This window comes from Hirundo rustica, chromosome 3 (assembly GCF_015227805.2).
Source record: "Hirundo rustica isolate bHirRus1 chromosome 3, bHirRus1.pri.v3, whole genome shotgun sequence".
In the NCBI taxonomy this organism is placed as follows: Eukaryota; Metazoa; Chordata; class Aves; order Passeriformes; family Hirundinidae; genus Hirundo; species Hirundo rustica.
The window spans coordinates 39199164-39224955 of NC_053452.1; the positions used below are offsets into that span (position 1 = coordinate 39199164).

The window sequence follows — 25792 nt, forward strand, 5'->3', positions numbered from 1 at the left end:
TGATGAATGGTCTCCCTGCCAGGCCACTGAGAGGTGGCAGAAATAAATGGTTTTCCCAACAAGTGCTTCCTTAGATCTGGCCACCTGGTCCCGTACTATCTCCTCCTCTTCTTTCTGTGATTTTTTTTTTTTTTTTAGCTCAGGACAGCAGCACATGCTCAGAAATCCCTCTGGGCATGGACAGAGATCTCTACAGGCAGGAGAAAAGAAGTGGAGATCCTCAGAAATTAAGGTTTGCAGGCAACATGAGCAGAGGAAGAAATGCTCAGCATCAAAGTGTGGATGCAGTGAGGGGAGGAAGGTGAAAAAAACCAATGAGAAAGTGAGCAAATGTTCTAGAAGACCTGTAGTGTATGGGAGGCAAAAGGCAGCAGAGGAAGAAGATCAAGGCAGGGAAGATTGATGGTGGAGAAGGAGTAAGATGCAAATTAACTGAAGAGCAGAGAAAAAGACATATTCCTGTAGTAGGTGGACATGGGTGACTGAGGAAGAGGAAAAACTCCTGTGCTTTAATTTCTGTAACGGGAGGATGTGGCTGCTAGATCTTCTCAAACAATACTTGGGAGCTGCCCACATGCAGGAGGCACTGATCCTGACTAAGTACTGTGGGACACCACAGTGCTGAAAAGACACTAAGTGCTTGCAATTGTGATACAAGACAAATAGATACTTATTCCTGTAGTAAAGAGAATACTGCTTAAATATTTAATTGTGTTTCGGTTTACAGTAGTTTACTGGTGTTGAAGCATCCAAAACATGCTCACAAGATATCAGCGTTTTAAAGCTATAAATTATTCTGGTTGATTTTCTTTTTCCCCCTCTAGCCAAAAGCAATCGTTTGACAACAGGCTCCCTCAAACAATGCAGCCCGTCACAGTCTCATTACAAACAAACATCTTCTCTCACAACATACTCTCACATGTTGAACCAAACTACTGAGAACATAGTAATTGATCATTCCTAGATGCAGACTGGTAGCTAATAGCATCCTCGCTTATCTTCTAAACATTGAGCACATTTAAAATAAATTCAGCATGTATGCATGCGGAAAACCCAATTGCAGCCGCCTCGGAGATGAACCAGAAATGGAAGCATTCAGAAGTGCTAGTGAAAAATCCAGATAATGACCCATAGTAGATGTTGGCCTGAGAGGATATCACGTGTCCTGTAATTACCTTAGAGGGACTGTTGGTGTGCTCTGTAAATACATGTAATTCTGTTCAAGTAGATGCACCATACAACTGGGTGCTTAAGCCAGGCAAGAAAACTTCTCCCAGTGGGGCCTCATGATCTGTGTGATGTTTTCTTTTCTAGACACATCTGGATTTCAGTCTCCCTTGTATTACTGCTAAAGTAAGCCAATGCAGCTACTGAATAGTTTGAGTATGGCAGAAAGACAGATGAAGGTGGATGTGCTACTGTTTATCTGCTGAGGCTCTCAAGGCTTCCAGGGCCCATTTCAACAGGGAAATAGTTTAAAAGTCCATGTTTTAAAAATACTTAAAGAACAGGTAAAAAAAGTCTATTTACACCTTGTAGATAGCTTAGGGTGGGCTGGATGCTTCAAGTCACTGACATTTTGGAAACCAGCCCTTTGAATTTGTTATGCTTGACCTGTGATTGCTGCTTTGCGTGGGACAGCAGCACGTACATGGTGCTGGTGTGTTACATGTGCACAGCCCCAGGTGGCCAAGCAAAACAGGAGAGCTATTATGAGCGCTGCAGTGCATGGAAATGGCAATTTTATGGATAATACTATGTGGTGATTTATTAAAAGCTGTGATTCTCCAGCAGCTTTTATTGTATCATCATAAACCAACACTCCTGTACAGTGCATTAAGCTGGGTAATTCTGTTGGTTCTTCACTGGGGCTGACAAAACTATATGTAAGATTGCATCGGGTGGGCTGGTGAGCTGAAAGTGCCATCACTCTAAATGGATCATCAAGAGAGGAGAAGCCATGTGGTCAGCACAGCATTGGTGTTTTTCAGAGCAAGAGGACCCACTATGGAAGAGTAAATCCCACTGTTTGCTACATCAGTCAGCGCCGGTGGCTTGCAGGTACTGCAATACAGCAGAACTTGTCTCTCGGGGTTTAACCATTAGGGCAGGTAATTGGAGCTCAGTGGCTCCTGCCTCTGTTCCCCTGCTAACTTGCTGCAGAGCATTTTGGTTGTAGCTTGACCTCTTTATGCTCTAATTTTCCCTTCAATAGCCTGTGAATACTAGATGTTTTGTTGGGGTGCTGTGATGCTCTACTAAATGAGGGAACATGCGTTAGGCCCAGTGGGAATGGGGTGTGCAGCTTTATTAGGATGTATACAACTCTGTTTTCAGAAATGTTTATATTCCATCTCTTAAATATCTTTTGCAAATGGAACTTGCAAAAAAGCAGGGCAAGCATTGCTAACACAGCTTTGCCACACACTGTCAAGTGCTTATAAACTCTATTTATAGCTACAGTTAAAGATTCAGACATACAAGCACTCCATTAAAAGACCACATTAATGAGCCCTTAGAGAAAATATCTCACAAAGCCTTTTGAGCTTGTAACTGCTCAGTTGTTCAGGGCTTCTTGCTTGTTAACATTCATAAAATATAAACACTGTATACTAAACACCAGCACTCTGTGGATCACAATGAGTTATCTCCCCAGCAGCACCGCGAGGCGCGAGCGGAGAGGCGGCAGCCGCACCTCTGGGGTGGCCGAGATCCGCCACGAGCTGCCGGGCTGCGCACGTCGCTCACCCACCGCCTTATCTGGGGCCTGCCTTTGCTCTGTGAGGCTGACTGGCAGATTGACTCGCAGGTCACTCACTATCTGTGAGTATCATTTCAGAGGGAACAATCAAACCTATTAGCTGAGAGTGGCAGAGCTGGGCCTCCTCGCAGCCGCAGCTCCGGAGCGTAGCAAGTATTTGGAGCAAAATCTAATAGATAAAAATCACCGGAGGCTTTTCCCTTTTTCCTTTGACATAAGCTAGCTGATGAGAAGTGTCGTTCAAAAGGGAAAAAAGTTGCTATATTTGATTTGTCATTATTTCCCCATTGTCCCTTCCTGTGATTATGCAGTTCCCGTTTTCTCTTCTTCGCCTCTCACAGAATTCCATATTTTATGTTGTGACAGATGCTCTTGCTTAAATGTTTTTGATACGTTTTATCTGAAATTGTTTTACCAAGTCTGCATTGTGCAAACAAAAGTCGCTGGAGCCCATTTAAGAATAATTGTCTGTAACCTTTAATATTGCATTTCCATCCATCCACAAGTCACGGAGCACTTGGGCAGTAGAGAAGGCTTTTTCTGTGTTTAAATCTGGCTCTCAACAAGCTGTAGAAGCTGAGGAAGGGCAAGATCAAGTAACTTCTTGCATGCTATTTTCTGGCACTTGTTAGCAACCAATCTATGTCCTTGTCTTTGTGTTTTTGGTCCTGTTGCCTTTCAAACAGAAGGTGCTCTCCCGGAAGGAATAATTCTGCTCACAAAATGAAAAATAAGGACAGCAGGCTTTAAAAAGCTTCAGGGCAGTTCTTACTGTTCAAATGTGTCATTGATTTCAATAGTGCATTAGCAGGCTTGTTAAGCAGGATCTTAAGTGCTTGGCTTTATTTTATGGTGGTGAGTACCTGATTGTTCAAAATATTAGCATCTTATTGTAACAGCAAACTGGCTTGTGCCATAAACTGCCCGGTGCTGAGACTGCTGTGCCATTACTGAGTGCCTGATCAAACAGGGTTATTTGTAATCCATTGGTGATGTAGGGAAGGCAGGGCTGTGACACTTCCTGCTGCTCTTCTCATTAATTTCCCTTTATCTGCCTCAGTCTGTCTGTTGACAGAGCATTCTCTCTGTCCTGTGTCCTGCGCACAGGACAGACTCCTGCTGAGTTCCTCTCCCTGAGCCCCACTGCATTTCTGTCCATCTGTGGGTGAGACTCACACTGGTTGTGCCAATAACCTGGGAGACAGCAAGAAATAATCCTGTGGCCTAAGGGGTGAATTGTTATACTGGGACATCTGGGTGGACCAACAGAGTCAGTACATCAGCCACTCTGATGGACATCTCCATGTCAGACAAATCTTTTCTTGATTCCACTGACCATGTTGACTGGCCTCCATTAACTAAAAGGGGAGCATGATCAGATCCCCAGTTCCCATGGTCCTGTTCAAACATGGGACAAATCCTTGTGGTATGCAACAACGTTAACAGCAGAGTTCAAAATTCAGCCCAGAGCACCGGTCTCACATGTTGTCCCATGTGTTGTTAGATTAATCCTTGGTGGAGCTGTGGATGAGAAAGCCACCAGGAACTGGCTGTGCCCTGACTTGGTGGTTTTGGCCAGTGAGCATAGCCTGCATCCCTGACCCTTATCCCTTGCGGGCATGGCCAGGGTAGGCTTCTCCTTCGGGCGTTTTGGCGGAGATAACATGCGTTTTCAGGGAGCAAGCAGGAGAGCAAAGGGTGGAGGGTTGTGGGGGGCACTGGTTTTGTAACCCACCATCAATTTCTATCTGGCCCTGCAGAAATGGGCCTGTGGGGTTTCAGCAGGGGAAGTATGAAGGTCTGCAGTTCTTACGGACTTCCAGGAGCATCTGGCAATGGAGCAGAGGCCTGAGGGCTTGGGGCTTGCAACAGAGACTGCTTCTCATTCTCTGGGGACTGAGCATTCAAGAGGTTCATCTCTTCATTTTTTTACATCTGTGCAGGAAGCAAATTCCCACCACTGAGGAATTAAATACTTCAAACCCCACTACAAAGCAGATGGGTCATTTCTGTGTTCTCCATGCTCTCAGTGGGAAAACAAAGCGAGCTGAATAACCCTTGCTACCAGAGTCCAGAGACTGCCTTGCTGGAAGGGATGTCGGCTGCAGGCCGGCCTGGGCTTTAGCTGTGTTAAGTACATACATGTTAAGCTTCTGTGTGAAAGCAAAAGGGAAAATGAGAGGGAATTATGTAGGCAGTTAGAATGAACAAATTAGTGTTGGTGGAGGCATGACTTGTGTGTAGGACAAAGGGGCTGGAAAGTGTTAAAAAAGGGAAGCTTCTCAGAGGAAGGCAGCTTCTGAGAACAGAAAAAAGCAGTAACTTAAGGAATTAAGAAAATGTTTTTATTTTCAATTGAATTAGAGTAAAGCACTTAAGTTCATTCACAAATATGAATCTTAAATTCTGTACCCTGGTTTCCCTCCCCATAAAATATAAATAATAGCACTTTCGTTACTCAGAGCGTGGTGTGAAAACAACTTCATTCATTTCTGGGAAGCATTTGTGTTATACGAGAAGCATAGCAAAGACTGTGAATATACAGCTAAGGCTGTGGGCTGGCATGGAGGCACTTGGCATCTCCCCAGATATGCCTTGTATCATGCAAAAGAGCCAAGAGAGGAAGGTACGAAAACACAGGCCAAGCTTAATGATTTCTGAGATCAGGAACATGTGACTCCCCAAAATTAGAAGTGCAGAAGCTTTGAACTTTCAGAAAACACTGAGAGTTCTCCACACTTCTCAGAACACTGAGAGGGGCATATGTTTTCTAAAAAAAAAATCAAAAGGCAGTGAAGGGATAGGATGCAGTGGGGAAATAGACAAAGATATAGTCAATGGAAATCAAGAAACCTGTATGCCATTGAGAAATAGTTCTACTCGGAGTAGGGATGATCACTATGATTGACTGAGGGAAACAAAATGAGCAATAAAGAGAGAAGAATATGAGACTTATAAATCAGCAGGGTCAGTGCTGCAGCAACAGGTAGAAGAGCTGATTGTGAAAGAATGCAAGAAAATGATCCAAAAAACTGATACAGAAAAATAAGAAGGGAAAATATGTGAACATGATAAAAGTTTTTATAAATTTGCTGTGTAAGAAGCTGCAGGTCAGCTGAGGATACAGCCATCATCTTCCTGAGCGAGAGGGTGGCTACCTTGACTAAAAGGGGGATATTGCCTGGAAAGTGAATTACTACTTGTACCTCAGTCTTCGGTAGAAAGAGATGTGAAGTCTGTCAGTTTCTAGACATTTTCCAAGGACGGGGAAAAAAACCATGATTAACTATAAGGCTACCAGAGAATCAAACAATTGGCTAAACCTACCTAGATAAAGAATTATTTAAAAAGTAGGTTGTTTACACCCCAGATTTATCCTAAAAAATAAGTGTTTAAGGAATTAAATCATCCAGGAAACTTAAGCTGGCTATGGGAGAGGTACCAGAGGAGTTAAGAAGAGACATTGCTGCACCCCAGCTTTTAAAAGGAACTAATAGAGGAAGAAGTGTCTCTCAGCTCTAGGGAACACTTAAGACAGCTAATTATCATTACTAGACAGATAAAACTGGACCCCAATTATTTACTTCATTAAATGAAAGAAGAAAAACTGGGTTAAGAGGAATAAGTTTTATTTTACCATCCTTAGATTCCAAGAGTACAAGGATTCCGTGCTCTATGAGACACTGCTGATAAGACGGGAGATATCGGATGGAGTTTCTTGATGTCGGGCTTGACTGCCTAATGCAGGTGATAAATATGTAGCAATTATTTAGGGTAGAGGTGGATAATTAAGTGACATGCTTATATATTGAACTCTGTTAGCACTGTACATCTGTCACTTGGAAGAAAGAGCACAAGGAAGCAAAGACATCAAAGAAAGCTGCACAAGGGAGAGCAAAGAGGAAGAAGGCTTTTGGAAGCAGAGAATGCTTGCACTGGTATATGGAATTTAACCTGAAAAAATGTCAGGCTGGGAAAAAGAAAGTCAAGGTAAAGGTGCCTTAAGGAGATAGCTGGGGCAAGTCAGCATAGGAAAAATATCTGAGGATAGCAGCCAAGTTTCTGTTTGTGTTCCTTTTTAAGGTTCAGAGAATGAAAGAACAAGGCGTGAATGTTGCAACATCTAATTTTTATGTCCTTTGATGGAGTTCATAACCCTAATGCTTGCATTTGCACTGCTTGAGGAGACAGAGCTACGTGGGACTGAAAGCTTGTTTTATACCAAGCTGGTGATTGCCCTACAAGATGTGCGGCAGATCCCCAGTAACACAAGGTGGTTCAGCGGCTCTTTCTGTGCAGTGTTTGCTGAGGAGCAGGAGTACAGCTGCAGCTGGGCTGCAGGCACACCTCTCAGCTCACTTGCTGCAAACTCCTGTCATGAAGGTGATCAGAGCATGCAGCTGGGACATGCGGGCATTGAGTCCAAACCTTGCCCTTCCTTCCTGGGAGGTGTCTCAGCCCACAGATCTTTGTCACCTTGAATTAGGTCTTTTGGATTCCTCCTAAGGAAAGGCTTCTAATTTTTGTTTTGCAAGTGGTCCACAGAGAAAACAAAAGCTGGGCCCAGCAAGACTGTTGTACATGGCCCAGGTGCTCTCCTGCTGATGTTCATATTTCATCATGATGTGGAAAGTGGGTAAGAATTGAACATGTTCATACTAAAGTTTTGGGTTCCAGCAATCATCTGCAGAAGGAGGGAGGCAGAAGAGCAGTAAGTAAGGGAAAATGGGCAGCCTTAAGGGCATGTAGATATCTAGAAGAATTTTTGAAGAGAAGAATATTCAGATATAAGGAGGTAGGAGAAATTGAAAGAAAATGCTAGATTTCAGCTTACTGCAGTAGATTATGCCAGATTGCCTGATATCTCATCTTTGATTAAATTGAAACTTATGTCCTAGATAAAGGAAACTCTTCTCTGCTTTTGAAATGTAGATGTCTGGTGAAACTGGATGACCTGAGAATTAAAAAGGGAACTCTGAGACATAAAATTATTTGGCTGGTGGGGAAATGACAGTGGGTAAGTTTCAGAGGGGAGGTAATGGAGTGCAGTTAAGAGAGGAGTTTCTGAAGACTCATCTTCAAGACCTTGGTAGAAAAAGGAGGTAATGACCTTTTCTGCACCTCCTGTATGAACAGAGAGGAAAGGCTGATACCTCTGAGCTGATCATAGAATGCTTCTGTGTCGACAGAGGCAATCCCAGTTGGACACAGCAGGTAGAGACTTAGAGGAGCTGCTGTGAGTAGCTTGTTGCTGTAAATGATATGTAGACCAAGGTACAAGGGAGACCATGAGATGCCAGCTGCATTCTCATGCCTGTTTTCATAAATCTAGCCCCCCCCAAAATTGGCAAAATCCTTACTAACTCCCAGCGGTGACAAAGCAAATAAGGGATCCTAACTTCTAACCTAACTGCTGTTGGTTTTACCTATCTCCAACGCAAAAATTTTTGTATTTCTGTGTGTAGCTAGCAAGAAATTAAGGAATGCCAGAGCTGTTTTGTTATGGCTGCAAAGCCTCCTTGAACATTAAACTCTTCCAGGCTGTCTAGACCTTTGCAGTAACAACCTTATACTTTCATCAGAAGACGTGGACTGCTCTTTAGGAGATCGTTACCCCTAGTGAACTCGGGCAATAACACATCATGTGTCAACATGAGGCCAGTCCTACACTTAAGTATTACATAAATGTTATTTTGAAATAGGGTTTAATCCTGATGGACAAAACCAGCCCAAATTTCTTAGTACTGAGGCAATTTTTACCTCTGAGGGGCTGGGCTTTAAGTCAGTCATGCATCCTCAACCTATAGATCAAAATGCATTATAAAACACTGCTCCATACCATCTTCCTTTTTTCCCTTTCTTTTTTTTTTTTTTTTTCCTTATTTCTCATTAATTTCAATCATGTAATAAGAAAAGCCCAGTTATGCTAATTGGTATGAGTCCTCCTCAAGGGCATTGTGAAGCATGAAATAATTCCATTCATTACTGACAATGCAGGGACATGAGTGTTCCCTGGAGGATCTGTTTCATCTTGTGATTTGGTGACCATACAGAGCGGTGATCGGATTAGGGATGTATAGTTTTAAAATTAATTGTTTGTCAGGGAGAAGCTAGAAGATGGTAGGGAAAGAGGAAGCTTACAATTCTAGAGATTGTTTGACTTGGAGTTCTTGGAGGCAGATGCATCTAATACGTATTTATCACCCAAACCCAGCTGCTGAGCCATCATTTGTCCCTGCTCTAATTTTCTTTTTAAAAGGCAGCTGAGCTGGTGTTTGAAGCATGCCACAGACCGGCAGAGAGCTAAATCGATGTAAAAGCTGGTCAGATTCATTTCTCCTTTTTTATTTTTGGGAGTCAAAGTTTCATTTCCCTAAAATGCAGTAAGTGTTTGGGCATGAGCTCCCAGGCTGTCCAAAGATCGTTTTGGAAACAGAGCCACCTTTTTGGGGTTTGTCCTCCCCTCTAACAGGTAGCCCATAGCCTGCCAAGCAAATGCTGCAGTCCTAGAACACAAACACTGATGATTCTAGCTGAGATGAAAAAACAACTTTTTTTTTTTTTTCTTCTTTTTCTTTTTGCTGAGCTAGCAAAAAAGGCATCTATTTGTACTTTTGCTGCATTTGCAACATTTTCATTAGCAAGGGGCTGGGTTTTTTTGGAAGTCAGACTGCTTTTGTGTGAGGAAGTGAACCTCCTGACACTATGTCATTTCCTCTGTTTCCAAACAGCTTCTTGTCTGAGCACACAGCTTCCACTTAACATCTGGCTGCAAAAGAGCAGGGAACTTTCTGCCAGCCATTCCTCTGCTCTTTCCCTTGCTGTTCTCAGATGATGTTATCAAATCTTTACTGCAGCTTTAATTTTGTTGAATTAGTATGCGTACATTTGGTTATTGTTCCTTCCATGCCCTGGATGGATTTACTGGTTTGGTGACAGCCTTCCTTAGCACTGAAGAGTAGGTCCAAGCCAGCAGCGCTCCGCGTTGCATGGGTGTGTTCATTAGCTAAGTGCAAAATACCGACGAGCGTCAGACACATACATTGTTCCATCTCTTAGGCAGCCTCTGCTGAGGATTACTCATGAAAAATAATCAGTAAAATATGTTGCAGATGAAGGCTATGACAGGAGAGATAACCCTGCCATTAGATGTCCCACAATGCAAGCACGTCTCCCTCACAGAAATGGAGACATGGATAAGGTCTTTTAATGGAGTCAGTGGAGATCAATGCAAAGGCAATAACTCAAGAAAAGATGCATTAACCAGAGAGTAAGAATATACTTGCAATATACTGCGAAGTTAAACCCTGGCTCTGGAATTATATGTACTGAGGGGATACACACCAGGTTACTAAAAACAATTGAAATCATAAACAAAAAATTGAAACAAAAATAATTACAAGTCTTTATTTTAATCATGTCATATAGTAGAAACTGAGGAGAGGCATGGGACTAAATTAGCTTTATGATCAGGAGTGAACGACCCATTTGCTCTTTGGGTTATCTACAAGCCAGCCATCTGTAACAGAGGATGAGACTGACTTGATGGAAAAGGAGCAACAACAGCCAGGGATCGTGCAGTCACCTTCTCCAGGCTACCCTGTGCTGAGAAGAGCACAGGCTTTCCTGTTGCAAATGAGTAAGTGCTGGGAATACATGTTTTTTACTTCTACCAACATGTTTTCAGAAAGAACAACCCCAAACCAAAAATGACAAAATACTGAAACACTTGCAGGTTTGACAAGCCTTTTGGAAAGGTTTGTGCAGTTGGAAGAATGACGTAATACCAAGCCAATGTGCACGTGAGAGAGCCAAAATCCCCACTGGAAGAACAGTGGGAAAAAAGCACAGAGGGAGGGGGAAATACCCAGTAAATGTGGCATCTGACAAGTGCAGCTGCTGCCGCTGTAGGTATCATGTGCCTACAAGAGAACTGCTAAAAACAGTGTTAGATAGGAGTCTAGCTCAGGATTTGGAGTCGATGCTGGCTTTGTGCAGCTCCCGCAGTAATAACTGTGAATGTCAGTGTTTAGCAATGCCGGAAAAAAACCCAGCAGGCTATAATAGTGTCTAAATACACTCAGTGCATGATCTTTTCTGGATTTTACCTTGTCAAAGAATAGACTGAAATCCACCGTTACCTGGACCATATGTTTGCATTCCTCAGCCTTGTTATCACACCCATGACTGCTCTTCCCACTCCTTGCTCATTGCACTGCACTTCCCCATTGTTTGGGAAGGCAGCGGTGAGCAGGGCAGTGGTTCTAGGACGGACACTGCCTGCATGCTCCAGGAAACTGGGGTGCAGTGGGCTGGCAGCTGCATGCTGCAGAAAGGAGGAAGACCCAAGAAGTTTGCTTAACTCTGGAGCTGGCTTCTGCTGTGACTGAAAGCAAAGGCTGTGGAGTGTGTTTGATCCACCTGTCTGCTGGCAGGGATTGCTGTTCCCAGGGACTGATAGAGATCCCAGCTAGGCCCCTGGTGCAGGTAAACCCTAAGGTAAACCCTAATAAGATATATTTCCATCCCTGTAATTTTCCAGCCCACTGCTGGGGATATCTGGGAGTGTACATTTGATCACTGGGAGACCCTGCAAGAAAACAGAAGGGGTAGAAGCCAAAACACTGAAATCAGATTCTAGAGACACAACTATACCTTTGAATACTCACTTCACAGCCATAGAGCAAGGAGGAAAATCTTAGTAAGAGACACTTGAACATCTTAAGAATCATCTCCTGGCAATAATGACCTTTTATACATATTTATGTACAGCACTTAGCTTTATAATGGACACTTGAAAGACATTTAATTTTTTTTTTCTTTTTTCTTTTTTTTTTTTCTTTTTTTTCCTTTTTTTTCCTTTTTTTTTTTTTTTTTTTGCCTATCAATGAAGCTACGTGGAGTGTGGCAAAAGTGTTCCAAGGTCCAAATATTAAAATACAGAAATGGTCCTGGTATTTCCTGCATGCCAGCCCAAAACTATGTCCTGGGAGTGTCCTGCTTAAGAATTTGTGTACTTGATGAAATGAGTGTGTGTTTGCAAGCATATATACATACCCCAAAGAGTTAGTAAAGCATATATACCCCTAAGAGGTAGTTGCTACAGGGCTTCAATCAGGCTTTCCTGGAAGAATTTCAGACAGGTCCTAGAGCTTGGTTAGGTCTGTAAAACCTTTTTTTTTGCACAGAACTTAATGTTATTCATTATGCATTGAAAGCAAAATCATATGACTACCATCTCCTAAGTAACATAATTATCTTATTGATTCTTATGGGGCAAAACACTACTTTTATTGTTAATTAATACTGCCAAATCTGGTTATGCAATTCTGGATATAGGAAGTTCAGTTTAATGTGTGTTTATGGGGAAAAGTCGAAAAATAAACACTTTTACTTTTTTTTTCTTTCTGAATGCGAGCACAGATATTCCTTTGTGTGGTCCCTGTTCTTAACACTACAGGAAATACAACCTATTATCACTTTTCATCAGGGAAAAAGAAGCATAGATAATGAAACAGAAAAATGCCTTGTGAAAAACATATTAAATAAGCTTTAAGTAGCTGAACCAAAATGCACAAGGCAAAGAAACATGATGCTGCTGTTATGGAGCTAAAGCTATTCTTTGGGAAATTAAAAGAATACTTGCATAATTTTAAGGGCTTATACTTTGATTCTTATTTAAGCGACAGTGTGTCAGGAAATTCTTATGCAGAGGGCACACAAATAGTATCTTGTTTGTCCCATGGAAGAGACAGTAAGAAAGATTCATTGCACTCTAGGACATATAACGACTTTGTGATTATTTCAGTTCTCAGCCACTGCTCTAATGAAATTCCAGCCTGCTACATCTGCCATACTACACTGTTAATTAGTTTTCTATTTATTTAGCAGATCTAGAAGTGGAAAGCAATCTATTGCCAGTGAATTGTTTGACTTCTATGCTAAGTAGGCTGCATTCCAATCCTCTGATGTTGAAACTAGCATGAATCCAACTTTCATCTCATTGCCATGTCAAATTAGCACCCAGCAGATTCTACATACAAAGACTTTTTCCTCATTCATTTGTAAAAGACCTTGGAAGATCTTGGAAGTCAAGAAACAGAAGCTGAGCAAATTTTCTCCAATCTCTCTCCATCCCCCTTATATGTTACAATGGATTAAATTAGAAGGTATAGAGGCTGTGCTTTGTTTATGTTAAAATAGGAGCATTATTTTAAGCAGACCATGCTCACTATTTGAAACAAAAAAAATACTGATGCATATTCTGCAACAGTTTGGGTAAAATACTGTCCAGCCTAGGAGAAACCCAGAGTGCCTTGGCAAAGTTATGAGATGACTTTTGCACATGCTTTGCCATTTTCTATTTCTGTCTGAATTCTGTAATATATTGCAGCATCCAAACACAACATTGTGTATGTGACTTACTCCTGTCTTGCAGTGTCAACAAAGTCACTGGATTGTGAAAGTATAAAATGAAGCCAGCTGGAATTAGAAAATAAATTGGCTAGAAATGAAGCCATTAATCCTGTCGTATTGTATTGTAGGAGCTACAGTGTGCTGAGGGGAGTGTGAAAATACATATGTACAACCTGACTTTGGAGTTTGCTTTGAACTTTAGGGTTTTCTAAAATCTAGATACAAATCTAAATGTGCTTTTTTGGGTCAGGCTGGTCCTAAAGAAACCATTACTGTAAAATTGATAAGCAAAATGTTGTACTAAATTTTAGCAAAGCAATGACAAAACGGATCTGCAGTCGTGTTATTTGTGGAGCACCCTTGATAAAATTCTTATAATAGTCAAGGTGTTCATTTTGAGTAATACACAATGTAAATTAGAGAAATACAATCCATAGCACTGGACAGCAACATAGAAAATCTGGGTCCAAGAGCACACTGGTGGTAGTGTTCACAAAAGAATAGCTCCTTTCAAGAGAGAGGAAATAAATCTCTTTTACTAGACCAAATGATATTTTTGGAAAAATGTTTTTGAATTTCAGGTCTGAAACAGAAATAGCGAACATTAAGTGCTGGTTGAAAACCAGTCTATGTGAGTTTAACTTCATTGTGTTAATTGATTAGATGGCTTGAAATTCATATAAGAAAAGTTTGAAGTTAGGAAGTTTGAAGCCACGACTAGGCTCAGACAGGAGTAGAAATGAGAAGATATCTGAAGCAGGCAGCAGAGATGAGAAAGGGGAAAATGTGCCATGTTTTGAACTGCAGGAATGTGCTTTTAGCTCAGGACAGAAAACCTGAAAGGGTGAAGACAAGTGAACCCAGCTCTTTTACTGATTTAAATTAATGGCTGTCTGTCTTTCTGTTGCTTGGAGTAGTGGGATTTATTTTTTTTTTTTTTTTTTTTCCAGGGATAGATATTTTCTTGACTTTGCTATTATTTCTTTAGCATGTTCCACTTTTAGGGAGAGCAGCCTAAAAGACTGGTAATTCTCACCCCAGGTGAAAAAAAATAGCCCAACGTAGTGATATATTTAATGGTGACAAGAAATCCCTAGTGCTTCCTGGAAGCCTCCATTTCTACAGCTCAATGTTTCATCATGGTAGGAAAAAAGGAAACAAACTGAATGAGTCAGAGTAATTTTCCTAATTTTTTTAAAGTTGTTTTCCTGTATTTTTGGCATATTCAAAAGGACTGAACAGTACTCCTTAACAAAGCATGCCATTAAGTAAATGTTGCATGTTTAATGGTTGGGTTTGAACTCTTGATAGTCAGGAAAAGGAAAGAATATAAGCCAGGATTTATTCATCTTTTCCAGTGTTCACAGAGCTGAATGGACTGAAACAAGTAGCTGAGGCTAGAGGCAGAAACCTGAAAGCTAAAATTCTGCTAATGAAGATCTGTGATGTATAAGCATGTCTTCCAATGATTAGGAATAAATCCATGAGTTTCAGGAGCCTTAAATATACCTGGTCTGCAATTTTTCCAAATGGATAGATTATCTGCATAAACATACGAAACAGTCGCCAGAAAAACTTGTGCTTATTATGAACTGCTCATAATCTTCCTGTAAGTTGCCAGAGCTGAATGTCAGCCATAATTCCCCTTGTTTCTGACCAGGTGGGAAAATTTGCCTTTATCTTATCTGTTCCTGAGGTCTTGGTGTGTGTGATATGGTACATCCTCTCTTGCTGGTTGCTTCTGCCCCAGTTCAGAGAGGAGCAGAGAGCTCATCCTGCAAACAGCTGCTGCAGCACTTCTCTTTCTGATCAAGTTGTGTCTTTTTTCCGCAGTAGTATAAGGAAAGGAGTTTGTCTAAACTTCCATATGCAACCAACAGATGTTTGTGAGCATGGATGTTGTATAATCAGTGAATGATAACTTATAAAATCTTTAAACTTGCAGAAAGAATTCAGAATTTCAGCAAATTTCTGTCTTGTCTGGCTGCTCGTTTTGGTTCGTTATAGGGGGGGAAAAAAAGCCAGTTGTGCATAAACTCCATCTGTTCTTATGGAGTAATGTATATGTGCTTGGTATGGATATTGGAGCAATGCTGTTGGAAAACCAGAGAAATGGAATATGAGATTGGAATTCCATTTGATGCACGTTTGACGCTGCAATAATAAGCAACTCAACTTTTTGCAAAAATATTGGCGGAAAAAATTGATTCTTTAAGTGTAATGTACTCCTTGAAAGAAATGTTCTAAGTTATTTAAATTATGCCTTCATTTCATAGTGCTGCATAATACATTTATACAAACTACAGCTCTAATCCTTGCTTATGTAGATGCTGCACTGAATACTTCTCTCAGTATCCAGTAGAGCAAGATAACAGACTTTACTGAATAGTGGAATGAAAGACTGAGAGTGAAGGTGCCATTTCATAACATGACTGACAAGGCAGTTTAATTGTTCTTCTGGTCTGTGATACAAGGACACAGAATTTTGTAACACTATTTAGTTGAGAAACACCCAACATATGAGTCAAGACGGTTAAATATAATTTTAGTTGTAGGAAAGATTAAAAAAGCAATTATGGAAGGAGGCATATATTTCTCCTAATTTGTACTCCTTACTTTTCCACTAACTGCTCTGAAGTAGGAGGTAGCCGGGGTAAAATATGGATTTAAATTTTTGGTGTGCTACAACACAGCAGCCAGCAGGATGCATTACTGTAGCAGGCAGAAACAGTCACCTCAGAAACCTCTACATTTCTTTGGGTCTGATGCAATTTTACAGAGCTGCGAAACAACTCTGGTGAAATCCTGTTTATGCCTGGAGATCCAAATGGATTGGAGAGACAGCAGAGAGAGGATGGGGGAGGAGAGGAAGCACTTAGCTTTACTTTCTACAAAATAAGGCCTCTGAAAATAAGATTGCTCTAAAATCTCTGCATTTGTGCTTAAAAGGTCCTTTCTAGTTTAGGCAATGAAAGATCCTTGTCCCAAGAAGCTTTCAGGCTAATTGAAACCTTTGTGTGTCTGCACAACACAATCAAATAGAAAGTAGAAATACTATAACATTGTTTGTGTCAAAATATACACTTTGGTGGTACCAGCCACAAGAAAAGGGTGGATATTAATGCAGGACAAGGAGACGCGCGGCACGTGGAAACTGACCGAACCCTGGCTCGGGTAGAGCAGCTCCACGGCACAAGCCTAGGTAAACAGGCAGGAAAAAAATGATGCAGAAAGCTTAGAAAGTCAGGACTTGTGAGACAGGTGGGAAGAACAGCAAACAGAGTAGATTTAAATGTCTGCATTATGTGTTTGAAGCTGGAGTAGCAGGTGAAAGGAATAAGGAAGATGTAGCCACCTGAGAGGCTTTAAAGGTATATGGAAATTAAAGGCAGAAGGAAGGTGAGAAGGTGGACTGTGAAGAAGTAGCAAATTCAAGTTAAGAAAAGCTGAGGGTATCTATTTTGGTGGTAAGCGTGGCAGTGGAAGATTAAGGTAAGAGGAGAAAAGGAACTTGAGGATGAGAAGTGTATTACAGAAAAAGGAACAGAAGCATTGGAAAATGGAGGAAATATGCCCTTTGTAGGTGGAGGACACTAGGTCTAGTAAACTATCTGCAATATAATAAGCAGTAGCAGAGGATAGAGGGTTACCATTTTTCTTAGTGACCTATCTGAATCTATATGCAGTATCCAGTCTCAAGAACTTCATTTACAGATTTGCTAGTAATGGAAGCACTGGTAAAAACATCATATGGAAAGTTATAGAATTTTTCTAATTATCCCAACAGAAGCAAAAGAGGGTGAAAGTTTCAGTGATCTCTATCTGAGTACGGTCCAACACAAAAGAACAGTAAAGTAACTTTTAGAGAAAAAGTGGGTTAACTTTTCTGGGAGGAACAGTTCTCTGGCCCTCCAGACATTGTGTGCTTGTGTGCTTTGCACTGTATTCAGTGAATGAATGCATTCTTAAAATGTCTGCAGTTACAAACTTTATTTTCCACAGCACATGCCGTCATGCCTCTGGCACTCTGTTTATCACCTCCTTACTGTGGCTGCTCTGTCCTATCCAGGACAAGTGCCCTTCGCCACCACCCTCTGAATTCCTCTAGGGTTCATTTTGTTCTTTGCTTCAGTTCTTCACATTTTTCTACTTTCATGTTACGTTTTTGCTGCCGCCAATGTTGAGAGGCACCAAAGCTATCTGCTAAGTCATTTCCTTCTCTCTATAGCTCCTGATTCCCACAGGCACAGCTGAATGTTTCCCTCCTTGGTTTGGGAAAGGCTTTCTTCTGCAGGTGATCTGGCAACCACAGCATTAGTTTTCTCTTTTCTTTCTGTTGCAGTGCACTCTCTATTTCCTTAAGTGAATCACCGATACCAATGCATACTTAGGAGGTTTTTCTGGCAGCAAATTAAAAAAAATATATAACTTCCATCTGCTGAGACTGATGTTTTCTCTGAGAAGTGATAAAGTCACCTCAGTGGTCTTTATATTTCGGAAAACTTGACCTGTTTGGGGAGGTGGCAAGGGAAGATGCAGAAGAAAGCTTTGTACATTCTGATCCTGGGAGATGTCTTCTCTGCATGTTCCTTTTTCCCTATTTAACTTTGAGAAAACATGCTTTCCGTCAACAGAGCCTTTTCCCTCCAAGATTTATGAGGGATGGAGATCAGGAGTGAGAAGTACCTGAGTCTGAGCATCTTTCTTCCACTATCCTTCTTCATCAACAAAGGCCCTATTATGTATTGGCCACTTCAACATTCTAGTGGATTGGAGGGAATTATGCACATAGTCCAGCACCACGTACAAATTATTTAAAAGAGGCTACCTGCTAGGACATCATGTAGTATTCATCCTCTTTCACTGAGCACACTGTGACAGCCTGGTGGGAACCTCCACTGACTTAATGCAGCAAAACCATTGCTAAAATTCAGGGGGTTTTAATGTGTTATAATCAGTAGTTTAGCAGTATATTAAAAAAAAAATAAAAAATCCATTCTCTTCTTTGGTAAGACATTTGAATGTCCCAGTTTATATCTGCATGTTTGTTAACTTTTTAAATTTTTTTTTTATTTCTTTTTTTTTTAAAAAGGTAGCCATGTCATGAAAAAATACAAAATGATGACTTTGAGACTCAGTTTATTTGCAGTTAATGTTGTTGTGAAGTTTTCTGGTTTTAACATCTATGACTTCTGCAGCTGCTTATTCTGGGGTCCTTTATTTCAGCATGTTTAAATAGCTGATGTAACAGAAACAGCAATACAGATGAAATCTTTCCTTTTGATGGTACATATCAGACACTGTTTAGGAGACACAATTTTACCTTCCAGATCCAATCTTTGGATTTTTTTTTTTTTTTTTTGATTTTTTTTTTTTTTTAGGAAAGCCCCTTTCAAGGGGATATTGTAATTTTAATCATTGTTTTGGAAAATTAGGGATGAAATCCTGGCATCACTGAATCATGTTATTCATTGATGTCAAGTGGGCTTGAATCTTCTCTCTAGTTTAAAGGATGTTACCTGGTTTCATGAACTCATTGCATTAAAAATACCCTTCTGCATTTATGCTCAAATATTCTTACTTCTGAATTACAAGAACCTGAACAAAGGTAATTATTTGCTTCACATCCCATGGCAGCAGAATAACTGAAACCATTTATTTTTGCACAGGAAACCTGAGCCCATTGATATGCAGGAAACCATTCTGAGAAAATCAAGTCATATCAGGACAGATGCAGGTGAGTTTTCTCATAGGCTTCAGTCATGCAGGAATGCCCATTTCCCTCTTCCTTGCTGGCAAGAAAGTAATTTCGAGTTAAGAGATCTCCTTGTTCTGCAGCCCTGGGCTTCTTCACAGAACAGTCATGGTGTGATGTGAGATTTAAGGTCACTACTTGATTTCACACCCGTTACTTGGTCCAGACACAAACCTTCCCCCAGCCCTGTCCTGTGCTTGGAGACACAGTGGGTCCTAATTTCTTCCTGAAGGTCTGTCTTTGTGACAGTTCTTCTTTCTTTCATCACCTCTGAAATACAAGCAGCAAGCACCGTTCAACACAAATCAAACACCGTGTCTGAATTGGAGCAGAAACCTTTATGAGGAGGGGTACTGGAGCATTGTTCTTGGGAGTTCTAAGCAATCTGCACCACTTTTCCATGGCGTAGATGGCCAAAAAGGAGTGCAAGTGCTCTTGTGAATTTGCTTTGCTTGAAAATGCTAAACGTGGGTGCTGTACATTTCTTACTTCAAGGTTCCCTAAGGTGCCAAACCCAGGTGAGAACTCACATGGTCAAGCTGAACATGGTGCTGTCACCAGGCTGCTGCATAAGGCAAGATCCCATTTCTGACCTCTCAATTTGTTTCTAGCCAAAGGTAAGAACAGACACAAAACCTCTTTAGATGGGGAGATCTGCCTTTAAACTTATTTTCTAATTCATTGCTAAAACTCAAAGCATTTTGCTGCTAATGTAGCCTTCTGTGAATGAAGATACCAACACCCAGAAGGTGTTTTTCAAGTCTCAAAACCAGTTATTCTAAAAACAAAGCCTTTGTGTTTGACTAAAGCTAAATAAACTTGAAATTCAGATTTCTTTTGAAAAGAATGGCCTGCTAATTGTTGCAATTTAAATGTTTATTTCTTTCACTTCCTTGAATGATGTTTCAGAAATGTTCCTGTTATTACAGTCTATTAAATCAGACTTATCAAAAAGGAAACATTTATTGATATCTTGAGAGACATGACTGTCTAATTAAGGTTGTGTTGCTGTGCATACTTTATATTAAATGTTTCCTGCTATTTGACTTTAATCAGGTCTGAAGGGCCTTAATAAGTGTTTGGCTCAATCAATTCTATTTTGCTCCTTTCCCTGGACCAAGGCAGGAGGTTCTGTATAAGTTTGTAAAAGTCACATAATTTACCATCAGGTGAAGAAATTCTCCCACACACTGTAATATTTGTTCCTGGAGATGTTGGCAGCTGGTATTAAGTGCACATTCTTGATGGAGCTGGTCAATCCAAAAGAAGCCTGGAATATTTGTAGGTTGTCATTCTGATGTGGGATTAGAGTGATACTTAGTGTATTCCGTGGCTATTTCACCCAGTTTTACTTGGAACTATGATTATTAGAAGAAATGAAAAAACATTTTTGGGTTTCTGCTTTCATGGTTTCCAATTTACGAGCTTGGTTCTCTTTGTCTTGCACTGTTGTGCAAGATCCCTCTTTGTGCTCTTGTTATCCTCTGCTGTTTCTTTAACTACCTTTCTTGTTTCATGTGCAGCTACCAGTGTTAGACAGAAATTCACTGCCAAGGTGTAGCCATTAAAACACCTGTCTCAAGCATGGGTTCTGTTTTTCTTGTGCTGTCCCTCATCTCTATTCTTAATTTCATCCTTCATCCTGCTATCACTTAAATGATATGGTACATAAACTGATCTTAAAAGATAATTAAAAATATTATCAGAGAATAGCTATCTTTGCTTTCTCTGTGAAATAATGTCAATTTTGAGTGAAATGTCATATAATATGCCTATGTCCAGGTTTTTTGAGGAGCCATTCCTAATGCAAGAATAAGAGTATCTAACTAGCTATAATATATATATCTTTCAAAAAGCTGTGTAATAGATTGTTATCGTCATTCTGCTGGCAGAAGGACACAGTAATGAAGAACTCTTTTACATAGAATACTTAAATATATACACACACACATCTACTGTATATGAGTAAGTATACTGGCAGATTCACACTTACAGAAATAGATATATACTTGTGTGGGGAGACAGATTTTCTTTTATCAGACTTTTCTAAATTTTGGCAATCTCTTTGTTGCTACTCTAATTAATTTGAAGTTATTACATAGTATATTAAAGTTATGATCTGCCTGTAATAGATGGTTTACACATAATAGGAAGAGATTACTTTTGCCAGTGATATCATGGCCCAAAAAGATGTAGCAGATTAGGAGAGGAAGAAAAGAAAAATAGTTATTCCCTACTAAAGGGGCACTTACTGATAGGACTGTCCCACGGTCTGATCAAACTCCAGGGAATTACATGTGCACTGAGAAATTCAGCAGTGCTGGGGAGTGCATCCCAGTGGCAAGTGCTGTTTGGAAGAGCCTTGGGACAGTTTTCCCCCAAAGACTTGCCAAGCACTGCTTGATAGGCTGCCACGTGGACTTTTATAAAATACCAACAGTATATACAAGGCCAGCCCAGGGTGAGCAGCACTATGGTCGCAGCTTGATCCTGGTTTTGTTTGTTAAACTTTTTAGATGAGAGGCAGAAAAAGATCTGCATCAAAAGCTGACATTAAATTCACATTTCTTTTGTCTCATTTCAGAGTCTTTCTAGATCATTACCCTTATTCAGATGACATTATTCTTAAAAATCACTCTAGTAAAGTGACAAGGCAGTGTTTAAAGAACAAAACAAGCCCTTTTATCTTCCTCAGACAAATATCACAAAATGTTAATTGATTGGTTTCCAGCTTTGACATGGTGTTTTTGGGTTTTTTTTTTGACAAATGAAAAAAGCTAAAGTTAGCTGATTCAATAATAAACTTCGAGAATGTTCACAAATTAGATCATGTAATTAATACTCAACTTATGAGCATTTATATTTGCAAACTTGATAACAAATTCAGTCTACACAGTTTAGGAACAATAAATGATCTTTAGAAAGAAATTATGCTTGAGGTTTCTGTAAACTTCATTTATTTAATTACTGATATTCAAAAGTTTTTAAAAGAAAATTTCTCACGCTTTGACAAAGGAATCCTTGACAAACAAATTAGCAATGGTTCTTGTTTAAAAAAATGTCAGAAATGGAATGGAGGCAAATTGTGTTCTGAAATGGAATATTTTTTCTTGAAATAACACTATAGGCTCCTCAGTTTACTCTGTTCTTCAATAAGTCTGCAACTTTTGCCTGTATCATCTTTTGCCTTTCAAGTAATCCCTCTGTATCTATAAAGTGTGAAGATTCTGCTGGCTGAAGTAACAGGTAAGAAAGCAGCTATCAAACAGAACCCTCTTCTTCTGCCCTTCCCCCTTTGCACAGAGAAATTCAAACAGGAGAAAGCAGGATAAGAACAATACTGTGCTTGGAGAATAAAACTCTCCCGCATCCACTTTCCTCCCTCCTAGGTCAGCACTTGTTAATATTGGAAGCTGTTTGCCTGAAGAACAGCCACGAGCCTCTTGATTTGTGAAATCTGGAGAGATGTTCTGCTTTATTCTACCAGCATCTCACAGCCTTTCTGCTATGACACTTGAGCCCTACAGGAGTTCTATGCCCATGGTAGTAAATCTCTGTGTCTAGAGGTAGGCTCAGGTTCCCTCATCAGTTAATTAATGAAGGTAAAGTGTCTGAAGGATATTTCTGGAAAATAGACTAGCTGGGAAGTCCTAATAGAACAGTGCTTATGAAGTTGAACTCAGAGTTTGAACATTCATTCTGTATGTGAAAAGAAAAAAGCATGCATCACCCACAACTGGAGAAAATTTGCAGACTTGTTTTGTTGGGGTTTTTGATAGACCTGTCATTTGAGAAACTCGTCTAAGGACATATGTTAAACCTCTAACCACTTTGGTAATTGTGGCTTCAGCACTTGTACCTTTCTGTCTCCTACGAGCTCTAGGTCTATCTCTCAGCAGAACTTGAGGCATCTGTGAGTATAGACAGAGAATTTTTGTGTGTGACCCTAAATTCAGTTGTTTAGGCACCGAAGACAAATACTGCAATCCCGTACAACAAACTCACACACACATACCAAAAAAAAAAAAATGTTTTTCAGATTTCCTTTCAGTTCAGTGCCACCCGTGGGGATACACCTCCCATCTGTGAGATGACTCTGTCACACTAGTATGGAGACAGCTAGACTTCTCATAGCTTAGGCGGGTGCCAGACTCCATTTAGAATGCTGTGATTTAGCGGTTGGAAATTTTTTTGGGGGAAGGAAAAAAAGAAGGGAAATTTATGCAGGATGCCATTTGGAAAGATCTCAGCCTCAAGTTTAGGTGGACTCATGAAAATACTTTCGTGAAAATACATGGCTGCATCCCACTTCCTCCAGATATAATGTGACAATGCTTCAGAATCAGCCTCAGGAAAAAGGAATAATGCAAATTTTTAGTGTTCACCACAGAAGTCAAGTATTAAAATTACTTACCTGCAATTTCCAGTGGCATGTGTTGTGAGTTTTAAATTTTTTTTAATCCTTACATACCTTGTGATTTCTCAATTTAAACCATTTCAGAGGAAAAACAATAAAAAAATGTAGAGTACAAATAAAAGAGAGCTTCTATAATTTGGGTCCCTATAATCAGTTCTATCACCTTTTTTGTTTTCCTTCTTTTTTTTCCTCCAGGAGTTAGGATTTTGCATTGGGACCCAAAGTCTGGATCTGTTCTGGGACTCTGACCAAGAGAGTGAGGAATGGCCAAAGCAAAACCTCTGAAGGCAGAAGATCACTAGGTAGGCCCATGGTCTTGCCTTTAAGAATGCACTGAAAGCATCGGTGCTATATTTTCACAGTAAAATTTGTGTGTTTTCATCTTTTGGAAGCAGAGATTGTTCTAATAGCTTAGATCAGCGAAGAAGCAAAGTGCTCAGTGTAAATAACTAGTTTATGGCTCAAACTTTATTTAAGGAATGTGAGCTAGCTAGTGCACAGACCAACAGTCCCCTTGGTCTAGACTTTCTCACAGGGACCCTTTTACTGAATGTTTTCCACGTGAACTTCTGAGCCGGGAGAAGGTGGCTTGTCCTTACCATCAGCATGCTGGCTGGAGGTGCAGCTGACAGGCACATGTGGATGATGCCTAGCTCAGGCTTATGACCTTTGTCCAATCTGAAATATTCCTGTGCCACTTGCTTTTGGGAAAAGCAGAGATTGCTTTCCTCATCATTAACGTGGTACTCCTGGGCACTACTGCCTTTGGCTTTGGGGTTTCTTTTAGGACTCTCTTTTGTGTGTGTGTATATCTGTGGGTACTTACTTGGTATTATAAATGAAAGCCTTTTACAGGACTCTAATGTGCCTCCTCCCTGACTTAGGCCTATAGTTCACCCATCTTTCTTATCCCAAAAAAGAACCTTAGCTGGTGTGCTATTTTTTATCTCCTCTCTTTTGGAATGTTAATAATTTAAAGGGAACCCCCGAAGTCCTTGCTCAAGCCAAGGACTCTCTGAACTTTGTTTTTTTCTTAGAGTCCTCCATATAAAAACTTACTCTACCTTTTCTTCTTCTTCAGTTTATTCAAGTATGTCATCTCCCTGATGCTCTTTTCGTCCAACATTTACCAGGTTGTTGCATGGGTTTTTTTCCATTCACCTATTCGTCCACTGTGTGCTGTACATGTATACATGGAAGGAAGTCCTGCTTCCCCTTCTGCAAATCCACCCCCAGAGAAAAAGAGGCACATCATCATACAGGTGGGCAAGTTTGTTTGGCTAAGGTAACACCTAAGTGCCTCAATTTGCCCTGGATGGATAAGTCCAGGTGAATTTGACATTTCACCAGCTGACAGACAAAACTAAGATTTTTTTTTTTTAATTCACTTTCAATGAGTTTAAGTACTTCAGCAATATCTAATATTGTATTTGTGCCCACAATTGGCTATGTAGACTTATAGGAAAAAAAAGGCAAGAGGGAGAAGATTTAGACGACAAGATAACAGATTAAACAGAAGTGAAGCAATTTCAATTGTTAAATACTAATTTTTTATTAGGACATATACAGCTTCACTGTTTTGGGATCTGCTAAACAAAGTTGTTTTGATTAAACCTTGAGTAACACAGGCAAAGTCATTGAAAATGGCAAAATCAGTGGTTTAAGATCAACAACAATATGTTTAGAACAAATGAAATACAGAAGGCTTTACTAGATTTAATTACATACTAAACTGAATACCTAGAACACAAAGTACCATAAAAAGATAAACATTTATCAGGAGAGTATTTTATGAACTTCAGATATGCATATTAGTATGAAAAACTGAGTCTAGACAGAGAAATACTATCACACTTGAAGAGCTACTATTTTGCAATTGCTTCAGTAGTTTTTTTTTTTTTTTAATGAAAGCACAAAAGCACATTTTAAAATCTCTTGTTCTGCTTTCTGAATGCAGAAGAATTTACTGTCCCACTTGTATGAGGTGCAGCCCTGGCTGGCACAGCTATGTGTGTACCAGAGAACAAAAAAGGGTGGAAGGAAGGCAGAGATACAAGTTGAAGAGGCAACCCTTTTTGACAACTTAGTATTAAAAGAATTAATATGCCCATATTTCAGTACTAGTATTTTAATGCCATTTACTCTTCCATCTATAGAAAAAATGTTAAGTTACAGCTTTGAACTAACCATTCTGAAAATAAATTAATATTCTAGCATATCTGGCTATAATCTCAGTATATTCTATTTAATAAAAAAAGAGTTCTGTTTCATAAAAATCCTAAAAACTAAGTCTCCTGTGTAAGTGTACTGAACTCAGCAAAATCATGGCAAAATCAGTGTCATTTAATTATCTGACTTGGAAGTCTAATTAAAGTATACTTAACTGCACCTTGTATCATACTAAAAAGTATCATGTTTATTACTACTGGTGTTAAAGAAAACT

General features: G+C 40.0%; 1 protein-coding gene across 27 annotated transcripts in view; it reads left to right on the plus strand.

Moving 5' to 3' along the window:
• PACRG (parkin coregulated) overlaps positions 1-25792 on the plus strand; it is a 254095-nt gene that overhangs the window by 223619 nt on the left and 4684 nt on the right. For 6 of the 27 annotated variants that reach the window (XM_040060509.2, XM_058419882.1, XM_040060475.2 and 3 more), the window contains exons 7-12: positions 18847-18914; positions 19428-19549; positions 22060-22178; positions 22322-22498; positions 23545-23651; positions 24431-24611. The gene's annotated coding sequence lies outside the window, so the exon portion shown is untranslated. Of the gene's footprint in view, positions 1-1314; positions 1512-1991; positions 2062-2644; positions 2824-4521; positions 4756-6407; positions 6509-6583; positions 6752-6844; positions 8290-18846; positions 18915-19427; positions 19550-22059; positions 22179-22321; positions 22499-23544; positions 23652-24430; positions 24612-25306; positions 25335-25792 lie in introns of those variants that run through there. The other 21 variants (XM_040060476.2, XM_040060487.2, XM_040060484.2 and 18 more) reach the window with 19 other exon arrangements.